The 12,448-nt window shown below is 41.4% G+C and overlaps 1 protein-coding gene across 3 annotated transcripts in view; it reads right to left on the bottom strand.

Moving 5' to 3' along the window:
• Positions 1 to 11,653, bottom strand: part of LOC131447777 (ras-associated and pleckstrin homology domains-containing protein 1-like) — a 71,276-nt gene extending 59,623 nt beyond the window's left edge. For all 3 annotated transcript variants that reach the window (XM_058619827.1, XM_058619835.1, XM_058619819.1), the window contains exon 1: positions 11,427 to 11,653. The gene's annotated coding sequence lies outside the window, so the exon portion shown is untranslated. The remainder of the gene's footprint in view (positions 1 to 11,426) is intronic.
• Positions 11,654 to 12,448: the final 795 nt, after the last annotated feature.

Here is a 12,448-nt window from a genome sequence, read left to right on the forward strand (position 1 = left end):
ATCATACACGTAGAACTCTTAAGTACATCTGTTTTCCTTGAAGACACCTACACAGCAATTGCTGAGGTGGACAAACGTATTCCTCGTTTTCTTTCCATCCCCACATTTTTCCAAACCAGAGGATTAGAGCTGGCGACTTCCCAGGCACAACTAAACCACACTTGACTCCTCTACAGATGTTGTGTAACTCAATTTCCTAAAATACAAAATCAGAGTGGATACCATCCAGAGTGGTGCAAGTCTGAGCCCATGACCTTTGTCGCAGCACATACAGCTGTCGTGCAGCTCTGTCCGCAGAGAAGCTGCAGCACATCAACTTTTCATCCTCGCAGTTTTGGGTCACACTGAGACAAAAGTCAGCAGACAGACAGAAGACTTGCATACTTTCCATCTCTACTGGAGAGGTTGCTGCGGTTTGCTCTGGAACTGCCTCACGTGTGAGTGTGTGTGTGTTTTCACATGTGAATGAGCCAGGACAAAAAAAAGCAGTAGCTGCTCCAGACATACTCTCAAGCCATAACATTAACACCTAACTATACACAAGCACAGGTTTGCACAGTTGTTCTTCTAAGGACCCTGCATTGACTTCTATTCATTTGGACAGCCTAAACAAAGTGGTATCACTAACCTTATCCATAACAGTTAATGTCTGAGCCCTAACCTTAACCTTACCACAATCCAAATCTTACCCATAAACTTAACCCATTCCTAGTCCTGGTCTCCAGGGGACAGAATGGGTTTTTAGGGACAGAAAAGGTCCTAAAGAGGTAACAAATACAAGTACACACACAATTTGTCTGTCTTTGAGCAACTGAAAATTGACTAGCTTATAGTATCAACACTTTCTGCAAGCTAATAGACACACACACACACACAAACACACATGCCCGCGCACAATGTCAACAATTGCTTCAAACTAGTCAACCAACTAACCGACAAACCCCAAACAGACTCTCACTTTCACAAAAACATCATCTCCCTTAAACACACGCACACGATACACAATAAAGGCTGTGTGGCAGAGCTTACAGGGTATAATTAGCACCTTTTCTGTGACTCGGTTCACTGCTTTGTAGTGTTACAGCTCAAAGGCTGACAAAAAGCTAATTACAACATACTATTGTGTGTTTGGATTTTGGATTCATGATATGCCTCTTGAAAGAAATTCGTTTTTTTAGACAGATATCTTAAGATAGTTTAGATTTTAAGTCCTCATGACATGGCTCTAAAGAGTGCTAGCAGCCGTATCCAATGGCGTTTGGAGTAGCCACTCGTGCTAAGTGGGTGCTACGGCTATGACACACCATGATGACATGGCAAAACTCTCTGCAAATGACTTGATGATGGTGTGAGGACATATATGTTTGACCAGTGTGTGATATTGGGGAGTTGCTGACAAGGGAGACACTGGAGAAAGCAGATTCATCACTAAATTGATGGATTAGATGCATCTAAATGATACATCAGTTGGGGCAAGAAAATCGAAAGAGTCATACAGTGCTGGATTGGATGCAAATTAGTATATATGCTCCCCCAAGTACAAGATGAGTCATCAGAAAAAAAAACAAAGTGGATTCAAGGGTATAGCAACACCTCTAGAATCCAACAGGAGTATTGGAAAGAATGTCTCTTTTTCACATATACAAGGTTACAGTCAAATGTAGAGTATCCCATTTCTTATCATACTATTGCACACATAGCTACATATATGTAAATATATATAACTACATTTTATTATATGAAAATGTGTAAATAAAGACAGAATAACCTAGTCATGAAATCCAGACAGTGGTCAGACAAATTCACAACCATTTATCTAAAACTGTTTGGCTTCCAGGCGATGACGGGCAAAAGGAGTGAGTCATAGTGAAGCATTTTCATTACGCGTTTCACTTCTCTGATTTATCGTAGGTCCATTCAAATGGATCCAGAGGCAGTTTGACCTGTGGGCCACCTCATTTGGATAGCAAAATTGAATGACAATTGTGCCACAGTGCTACGACTTTGTTGTACCATTCTGAAAGGCTCTTCCAAGTGCGTTCTTCTTCTACGCGCAAGTAATACAAGATTCACGGGGTGGATCCTTCACAGCCTAACCTATCCTAGAATTTATTTAAATGAAATAATAGCAGGAATAATAGCAGTCAGCAGCAACATTTGGGACTTATTCATTGTCCAGTTCTAGCACGACTCGAGACTATTAGCCACAGTACCTGGTGCTTTATTTGGTACCTGCTCTGGTTCCAAAAGTTCCAAGCAAGTTGAGCCGGTACTAAAATGTGGTGTCAACAGACTACCGGCCACTGATTGGTCAGAGAGTGTTGTCACTGGAAGAGTCATGAGCGCAGTGTCTGACAAAAGATTCAAACAAGTCACAAGTCAGCAAGAGAGTTGCAGCAAAAATACGCCTTGGTCCGTCGGCAAGGTGCAGACGTTCCTGAGTTTGGTGTCTGAATAGAAGATCCAGATAAAACGACATTGAGGCAGTTTTGCACAGCCGTGCTATCACAACCTCGGCCATGTTAAGTAATGGAAAATGACGTGCCTGATACCAAACCAAGAACAGTCGGTTCAGGTAGAGCCGAGTAGTGCTAGAAGTGTATATTGGAAAAGCTTCATTAACTCATGAGCTAATAAGACAATTAGTTCAAACATTTTAGGGAGTAATTGCACCATCAACTCTTGTCTCATTACTGTATACAACCCAATTGTGGATCATTTTATTCTCCAGCAGGCGCAAAAAAAGGCTACATCTCTTTAACTCATTTCTAGAGTCTGGTTAGTAGCAGCAGCAGCAGCATCAATGCTTTTTTTCCCCCCATTTTATTCAAGATTATTTTGGGAGTGTTTGGCTTTTATTAAACAATTGAAAGTTTAAAGAGAAGCAGGAAACAAAGGCAATTGGCAATTACATGGCGAACAAAAAAACGTTCCAAGGGCAAGAAATTGAACCGCAGATGTTGTGGTTATGAGATGGCATGTGCCTCAACCCCAGTACCAACTCACATGTCATAACCCAGTGGAATTTGTATGCACACACGTTAAAAAAAATATTGTGCTCCTAACTTCTAGCTGTGCCTCCACAAACCATACAATGTATTTGTGATTAAAATTATTAAATTATAACATAAATTGAGAATATGCAACATAATAATTGGGATACTTCACTGATTTGCTGATAATTGACTGAATGTGCAAATGACACTTTTAATTCTACATTCTTTTACCGACATAAAACTTTAAAAAAGAAAATATTTCCCCTGTTCACCATGTTTTCCCAGTTCCTTCTAATGGACAATAAAGTTTGCCTGAATTTGAATTACAAAGTTACATTTTTGACGATTTTTCCACCACTTCAATGTTCACAGGAAGCAGACACTTAAAAAATAAAGAAAAACAGAGTCGACCTTCTTTCAGCACAGTCAAAAATGACAGGCCTGATTCCCAGCTGCACAGCCTGCCCCTGGATCTCCACAAGGGAAGAGGGACATGGAGGCAGAGAGAGAGAGAGAGAGAGAGAGAGAGAGAGAGAGAGAGAGTGGCTTGGCTACAGTGCTACAACTCAGAGGAAAAACATGACAGAGAAAAATGAGAAGAAAAAAAAACAGAAAGAAACAAATGAGATTAAAGTTTCCAAGAATGACGGACTGTGCAGTAACACTGTAACAACGGCCAGAAAACCTCCACATCTGTGTGGAATTACAGAGACAGAGACAAAGACAGACACTGCTGCTGGTCGAAAACTGTGTTTGAACCACGGTATTCTGCAAAGTCAACTTGAGATGAAGGCACTCGGTATAAAATATTGTCCAAAGCTGTCAGGAGCCATTTGGGATTCAGTGTCTTGCCCAAGTTTGGTTCTTCACACAGACCGGAGGAGCCGGGGATTGAACTGCCAACGTTCCGGTTAGAGGACGACCCACTGTATCCCCCAGCTCACAGCTGTTAAACGAACATTAATTCTTGTTTTTCTTTAAAATTAGTTTGTTTTAAGACGATGTCGAAGTGACGACAGTGCCAACAAATGAAACATCAGTGGTCCACATCAACAGACGTCGAGGGGAATGTCCCCTAGACCAAGAGCAGCTTTCTTAATGGCATCCCTGACCTCTGAACTCTGACGTGTTTTAGGGGTTTGCCCATTGAACAGAACACGGAAGCTCATTCACCATTTTTCTTGAGACTTAAAAATAAACCGAGACATTGAGATGATGTATAGTGAACCCACCATCAGGTCCTTTTACTGTTTTCCCATGTTTATCTTTGGGTCTGTGGTTTACAGTTTACAACACAGTTAACAAAGGGGGAGACAGAGGAAAGTGGAGTACTGTTACCTCATCTGGATACTCCATTAATACTCTTCCTGTGTATATATATGTGTGTGTGGGAGGGGGACACAGGCTGAGTCATTGCATTCAGCTGCCCAGTTCCCTGTTTCAACAACAAACAGCAGAAAAACCTTATATTGTTGTTGCAGAGCGCACACACACACACACACACACTTACACACTTACTGTACACACACAGGATTGTGCATCTATTCTTATTAGGCGCTAAACTGGCTTCCAATCAATTGGACAACTAATCCAAGACAATGCTAAACCCTGACATTGACTCTAACCTTGATGAATAACTCAGAAATTAGGTTCTACATCAGTAGGACAAGCAAGAATAATGTCCTAAAGAGGTAACAAATACAAACACACACACTGCATTGACTTCCATTCAATTGAACAGCCAAACCAAGGTGTTAGCCATAATGCTAACCATAACTAGTTAATGCCTGACTCTTAATTAACCCCAACCACCATTTAAATCTAAGCCCCGAAACAGTTCCTCAGAAATGAGCTTCTGCCTCATTGGGATCAGGTTTTGTTCTCCACTGTCGGTGGTTATGCCAGGGAAGGTCCTAAAATGGTAACAAATATAAGTACACTAAAACTATATGACCTTTAACTCCTTAAATTTTGTGTCTATTGCACGTAGTCCATTTTTATTACTGTACTGCACAAGTAAAAACCATCGCCTGTTGACCTGACTGGAGGTTCAGTCCATTCTTTAATCATTTTTTATCAAAGCCCTTTGATCTTCATTTTAAAAATCCATTCACTATTACAGCTGCCTTCTACACACATTAATCCAATACGTAATCCCAATCCGGCTGAAACTAGGTCGTTTTTTTATCACTATTCATGTAAATATGGTAACCTATCTTTCTAGAGCTGCCATTGTTTGCTGTTAAATCAAATACACTGACGAATAACATCGTGGTTGATTCATCATATTTCTTATTTTCATGCAGAATTGCTGAATTTTGGCTGGTGTGAGTCGATTTTTATGATAATTCATGATAGGGATGAGCAGATCCGGTACTCAGAGTGAGTATCAGTCCCACAGTGGTCAAATGCAATTCTTTAATGATCTGTAAACCATAAATATCACTGTGCAGAGGCTGTAAAGAGAGATCTGTCGTCATGTGACTGGAACATGAGTTACGGCTGCACGTGTCTGCCGTGCTGCAGTAATCATGTTAGCTGTGTGGATTTACTATAACCTAGTAGAAGAAGGTGGATTCATTATTTCTTCCTTTATAAAAGTAGAATATCTGTTATGCAGTTTAAAACAGTTGGTTATGGCCTCGACGGTAAATGCAATCGTACAGATATTGGTATTTGTAGATACTCCACTTAGGCCACTTGTGTGAGAAAGGTAAATATACCATGCCAATCAAGATGAGCCAGTTAGCCCGGTTCAACCTCCCGCTTAAGATTAGCCATATTACCAAGGCTAAGTTAAGGCTCATTTGCTATGAAGCCCCAAGTTTTATACCCAACATGCTTCGCTCCACCAGCTCTACTGTACATCACTGCCAACCAGACAAACTGGTCAGCAGTTTCTACCAGAGAACGACACGAGTCCACACACATGCACACACTCTACACTCTTCCCCTTCTCCAGCTGTGATGCACTTTAATGTGCTGGTGTATCTGCAGGTTTAGCACTGACGCAGCAAGAACAGCCTGCAATAAAGACTCCTACACAGAAGTGCTGCATTACACTGCAGGCGACACTGAAGCATTAAGAGTCCAGTTTCAAACGTTTAGCTGGGTTTTATTGGTGTGAGGTGAACGTACTACACATACGTACTGTATGTTAGTATAAGATTATGTTTCCTTTGAGATAAAAGTTGTTTTATAAGGGGTTGGTCAAACTATTGATTTGGTGATATATTGTTGTAATTCCTCCAGCAATGAGATAATCAATATGTCAAGACAAAATATCGATATTTTAATTAACAAATTACGGCACTCTAAAGTAAACAGTTCCTGCCAGGTTCACTCGCCGGTGGACATCACTACTTCACGACGCTGCTCAAATGAATGAGGGAAACTTGGGTGGAAGCTAGAGGGAGTTTACAGCGAGATAATGGGGGGGAAAGCTACTTTAAGAGATGCTCCATCCACGTTCAATTCATACACTTTGTTCTCTAGGTTGTGAATAAGTAGAGAAATACTGCACTTTAGTTAACTTTAGTTAATCTCAAATATTGATTATCACAGAATCATTGTATTGTGATATTATTGGTATCATAGACCATGTATCGCGTATCGTGAGGTGTCCTGTGATTCTCACCCCTCGTCTTTTATGTGTACTCTTTTATGTGACTTGAAAAGTCCTTGTTTTACAGCAGCACACATGGACAAACCGGCCAGAGATAACTTTTTGTGTTTCATCCGGAAAGCTTATGGCACAAAAAAAGACTATTTCCCTCACACACTTGGGAAAGAGAAGGTCAACAGTCTGCCTGTAGTTATTATATAGTGCTTTTCTAGTCACTCAAAGCTGCTTTACACTGTAGCTTTTCACAGATTCACCCATTTCACTCACACATCCATAAAGCGCAACTATGTTTCGATCACACATCTATCACACCCATTCGTGCACTGCCGGCACAGGAGCAACTTGGGGTTAAGTGTCTTGCCTAGGGACACATTGGCATCTAGACTAGCAAAGCCAGGAATCAAACCCTTGACCTTCCTGTCACTATAGGAGAGCAGTAGAGACCTCCATTTGTAACAATCTACACTCTAAACATTAGATGTCACTAATTCTTACACAACGGACCTTGAATTCCCGTCTTACCAGATCAGATTGAAGTAGGAGACTGAATTTCAGATGCCACGTTTCTCTGAGGGACAATTGCCAAACGTCAAAAATCTCAAATAGTCTCTATAAACTGCTCTAACACAATGAGATACTTGTAGTAGCACAATAAAAAGAATGTGAGTAAATAAGACGCTGTGGCCTGCAGTGTCCCTCTGTAGCAGATCCGCTCCAATTCCCCTCGCACCCTCTCTGTGCATCTCACCCCCGGGACAAAGAGGAATTTCCTGAGAGAAGGAGGGATGACTTTTCCAGACACTTGGTGAGAGACAGAAAGAAACACAGTATGACAAGACAGCAAGGGGAGAGGGGGGAAAACAACATCAGATGGTGACCTGCTTTGACCTCACGCAGCCAGCAGTGAGAATAAACGAACCGACTGCAGCAGAGCAGCTGATACAGATGTAACCAGTGCTTTCAATCCGATGCTTACACGACCACTGCAACGCTGCCAGAGGAAGCACACAAGGCCAACAGCGTCTCTAAGCGCTTGCAGGCCTGTCCGGTGCCTGGAAATACAGATGTGCGATTCCCACAACAGACATGTCTCCACTTAAGAAAACCTAAACAAGACAGCGTAGTCTCCACGAGTCCCTGAGTATGGAGATAAGAGCACGAGCCAAACTCATTTTCCACATTTACTTTAATCTATAAGGTTTACTCAACACTGTGATATCTTAAGTGCAATAGGGACGCGAGTTAACCTCCAGGAAACATGAATTAATCTAATATCCAGCTGCTCAAATGGCCCTTTTGTACCTTAATGGTGCAGGAACTTCACTTTTCCAAGCTAGAAACCTTCCTAAGGGTAACATTTTCTGCAGAGCAGACAAGTCGGACAAACACACCCAAGGCAATCAGCCTGACGAGACTAGTCTGCTGATGTCAGAGGTACAACAGTCGTCTTTCCGTTTCTACATGTGTCTCATGATGTTCCGTACGAACATGGTAAACAAAGCCTGGACTTCATTGTCGCTACATCTGTTGTTAAATCTCTTGAGCTGCTCCATCCTTTTAATTGTCTGCCATGAACTACAAGAAAAAACATATTTGTGAGTTGATGGGAAAGTATCCGAGAGCTCGGGTCTGAACATTTTTGAAAAACATTCCCAACTAGATTACAAACAATCATTTCTACTTGGGGATGATTGGCCGCCGTACTCGTCTGTCACTAACCAACCTTTCTACGAGTAAAAAAAAACCTTTTCCCATGTTCTTGCAACACATGATTGGAGACTTCACAAAAGCTAGGGGGTATTGCACTGCTGACATGTGGATGGTAGCCAGAAGTTAGTTAGTGAGATGGAGCAAAATGCTAGATAAAGTGCAGCCAGAACAACTTTCAGTGTTTTGAGGGCAACGCTTTGATAAGAGGGTTGACAGAAGGGGAAATGACTGCCTTTAAAAAAAAGTGTAGTCTGTTTTTGCTAGTGTTTCCAGATTTCCTAACAAAAGCTTTCTCACAGTGTAGCACAGGATGAACGTGAACCAACAGTCGGGAAAACAGGACTCTGCAGGGCTTACATGTAAAACCCAAGTTGACTGGCCTGGTTGGATACGGTCAGAGTAGCCTTAAAGTGAATTAGGGCAGTGGGGAATTTCATACTCCAGTAAACCTTCAACACCACCGAGAGAGATACGGAAATTCTGCCCCACTTTGCTGCACGCAAGTGTGTTCTTGGGTTTGGACGTCTCAACTCTGTCGTTCTGATTTCACTTAAGCACTGATGGGTGTGGTTACAGATTATAGGCCTGAAAATCAAGCTTCAGCATTTATGAGGCGGTTAGGTTTGAAACATTTCAGCGCACACTTCGGATAACCACTGTGATAACTTTGTGTTGCACCGTAGGTTAAATGAAGAACTCCAGTGGTGATGGTCATGATAATATCACGATACAGCACTTATGTGATCAACAAAATATTGCAAGACAATAATATAACGATCGATCACAATGTCTGTGTCACTGAAGAATGACACAAATCCGCTGAAAAATAGACGCAGCGGTGGGATTTGGAGGAATTACTGTATGTATTTTTCATTGCTGTCTGTCAACTTCTTAACTTCATAACACCCTCATTTCTGTGATCAACACCCCTGCAAGTAGTCATGCAGTAGTGACGCTGGTGTGTCAAATTAGTGCAGAAAATCAGTGTATAAATAATTGCAACTCACAAGTCAGGAAAATGATATATTGGCATATTTTGTCTCTTACATATTGCACTGGAACGACTATAAGTTTTTTTTTTTTTTTTTTTAAACAATACCCAGAAGGCCATTCAGACTGATTGCATTGCTGCATCAAAAAAACCAGCATCATCCTTTATTTTAATGAGACTTTGACAGAATATCAGCTGTTGCCAAAAACACCGTCCAAAATAATCAGCCAACGGAATACAGAGGACAGTCAAAGAGTACCAAACCTCATCCTCTACTGCAGTGGTCCATTACGCAGGACCGTAAAGCCGCCGTCAAAGTTGGCTCATTAAATCACTTTGTATACGATGCACTATATTGTATATGATCACAGTCCTTTCACAGTTCCACATGTGACCCAATAAAAGCTACATATTCACTGTAGCAGTTGGGAACGTAAATTGTGAGACAAGCCTGGGACAGAGCGGTAAGACAGGTCTACCTTCAAGAAGTGGGACAGACAGTCGGACACCACCTCTTAATCCCATTGATTGAGAGATAGTGGGACAGGTTGTCCGGCAGGAAGACAGACAGTCGGACAAAGAGACAGATGGCACGCCTGCATATCTGATGATGCTGAATTTTAAATGACACTTAAGCACTTATACTAGTCAGTCCACTTGATAACAAAAACAGAATGATGGGTCACTTTCAATGATAACACAAAGTTAGATCTTTCAAAAAAGGTACAAATTTGGGGGATTCTGAATTTTGGCCAAAGTTTCTTGAGCATTTGTGCACATTTATGTCCCGAAAATGTGACATTTAGGGCAGAAGAAAAAATATTTCTAACCCTAACAATAGATACAAGCACCACTGAAACACCACCATGTTTCAACAGCTATTGTCACTCTTTATCATTATCAAGTAGCACGTTCTTATATTTTGGTGGTCACCTGTATTGTTGCCAGTTCCCTCAGGGGAATAAATGGCTTTAAAGGTCAAGTCTGTGAGAATTAGCAATATCTAATGGTGAGACCATATAGTGCAACAGATGCAGGACTCCTCCACTGACCCCTCCCGGTCTCAAGATTATCAGTGAACTATGGTGGCCTTCAGATACCAGAAAGTATGTAAACACTCTTTCACGACTTTCTCCACTCTCTCTCTCTCTCTCTCTCTCTGCCATTTCCTCTCCCTTCTTTGTTGGTTTATGCATCAGTTTTATGTCGGTGTCATTTATAATTGGTACACAAACAACTCCCATGATGTTGTAGGTAAACAAATGTGTTTGGGACCCTGCCCCAAAAAAATCAACCGTGACCCATCTGTGGGTCCCGACCCAGAGTTTGGGAATAACTGCCACAGACAGTAGTCAAAAATGACTGGTGCTTTAATGCTATAAACGCTCTAGCGCGTGAATACAGTGTACACTGCATTTCTTTTTTTATTAAATAAGTGGGCAGTGTGTTGTGTGGCAGCTGTGTGTGTGTGTGTGTGGGAACACGCCCATAGCGTGTAGTGTAAAGCTGTGTGAATGCCACGCCTTGCGTGTGTCAGCTCGGTCCACGGAGCCTCGTGAAGCTGCTGCTGCTGCAGCCGATGCAAATGTTCCGCTGCTGGAGAGCAGGCGCTGTCATCCAGGCTGCTGCCGCCGCTGCTCCCCGGCGAAACCTGCGCATCCAGGCCGGGAGTGTCTGTACATGCACATTATTAGGCCCTGCGGCGGTTTTTTTTTTTTTTAACGCATTACGCACAATGAAATTAGCGCTTAATAGGTGCGCATGTATGCAGTCATCACATGAAAGCGTTAAATCAGCTGCAGGGAGTGAAAGCCTTTTATCTGTGGAGCCCAGTGGTTTTCTCTGACATTGCACCCTCCATCCATTCACCCCTTCCTCCTCCACGCACACACACACACACACACACGTAGCCAATAACGGGATTTTCATTAGCTTTTATTGTATCCAGAGGATGATGATCAAAGAAGCCGCAGAAGGAAAGCAAATCAATAAATAAATGTTGGAAAGAGTGTGTTTTCCCTCTGCAGACAGTAACAAACACAGCAGGGTGAATGTGCTGCTCACAGGGATGCGTTAAGGTGAAGAGGGGGATCTGGCTACTTACTGTGCGGATCCTGGGAGGAGAAAAGCGCAGCCAGCTGCGGGGACACACGGGCAGAGGAGCGGTGTCCGCCGGGAGAGAAGCCCGCGCTGGGAAAACAATCGGGATTCGTCGGGATTCACTGCCGGTTTAAGTCCGGGGGTTTTCACCGACTCCCCTTCACCCAGATATCCCCAGATTTGCTTCCTTCCCCTCTGCTGCCACACTGAATCCCACCACCGCTAACAGCGCTGCTGTGCGTCAAGTCAGGAACGGGAGACATTCAACACTTCAGGGCGGGGATTTCAGAATAAAAGCCCCTCACTGTCCGTATTCAAAGTAAAAAACAAAGTCAAACTATGCTGCTAATATTTGCTTAAACATTCAAATGCCCTTCATACATATAATAATATGATATTAACTATTTATTCAAACCATCATTTAATTTCACACATTCTAAATAAAATAAAAGTATTTGTTTATATCGGAAATATTAAACAATATTATTGTTAATATTGTTAATTATTGTTAATATTATTGTTAATATTGTTTAATATTTATTTAATATTTAATATTTTGGAATATTGTTAATTTCCCCGAGGGAACCTTCCAAAGGGATTAATAAAGTCGTCTGTCTGTCTGTCTGTCGTCTGTCTGTCAAACATAAATATAATTTATTCAACTGCAGTTTGATATTATGTCATTGCTATATTAGAATATTTGATTGATTTTATCAATCAAATGATAACCAGTCGATCAATTAATCTGTCTTCATTTCTTTATTCATAAACGCACACACACACGCACACTATGTTCAAATTAAAATACAACTGAAGCCTATTTTATATTTGTTTTTTATCTGAAATATTTAACATGAATATAATATCTGTAATTAGCTGTAAAAAAAAAACAGGTAAATTTGTTTGGAAGATGGTGGGTTGCAAAGTGTCAGTGGCCTAAAAGAAAATAGTCTATATCAAATGCCCCTTTAAAAAAAAAAAAAAAAAAAAAAAAAAAAAAATTCTTTTAGGTCTTTTACTGTGAAA

The sequence above is a fragment of the Solea solea genome, chromosome 2 (assembly GCF_958295425.1).
Source record: "Solea solea chromosome 2, fSolSol10.1, whole genome shotgun sequence".
Lineage (NCBI taxonomy): Eukaryota > Metazoa > Chordata > Actinopteri > Pleuronectiformes > Soleidae > Solea > Solea solea.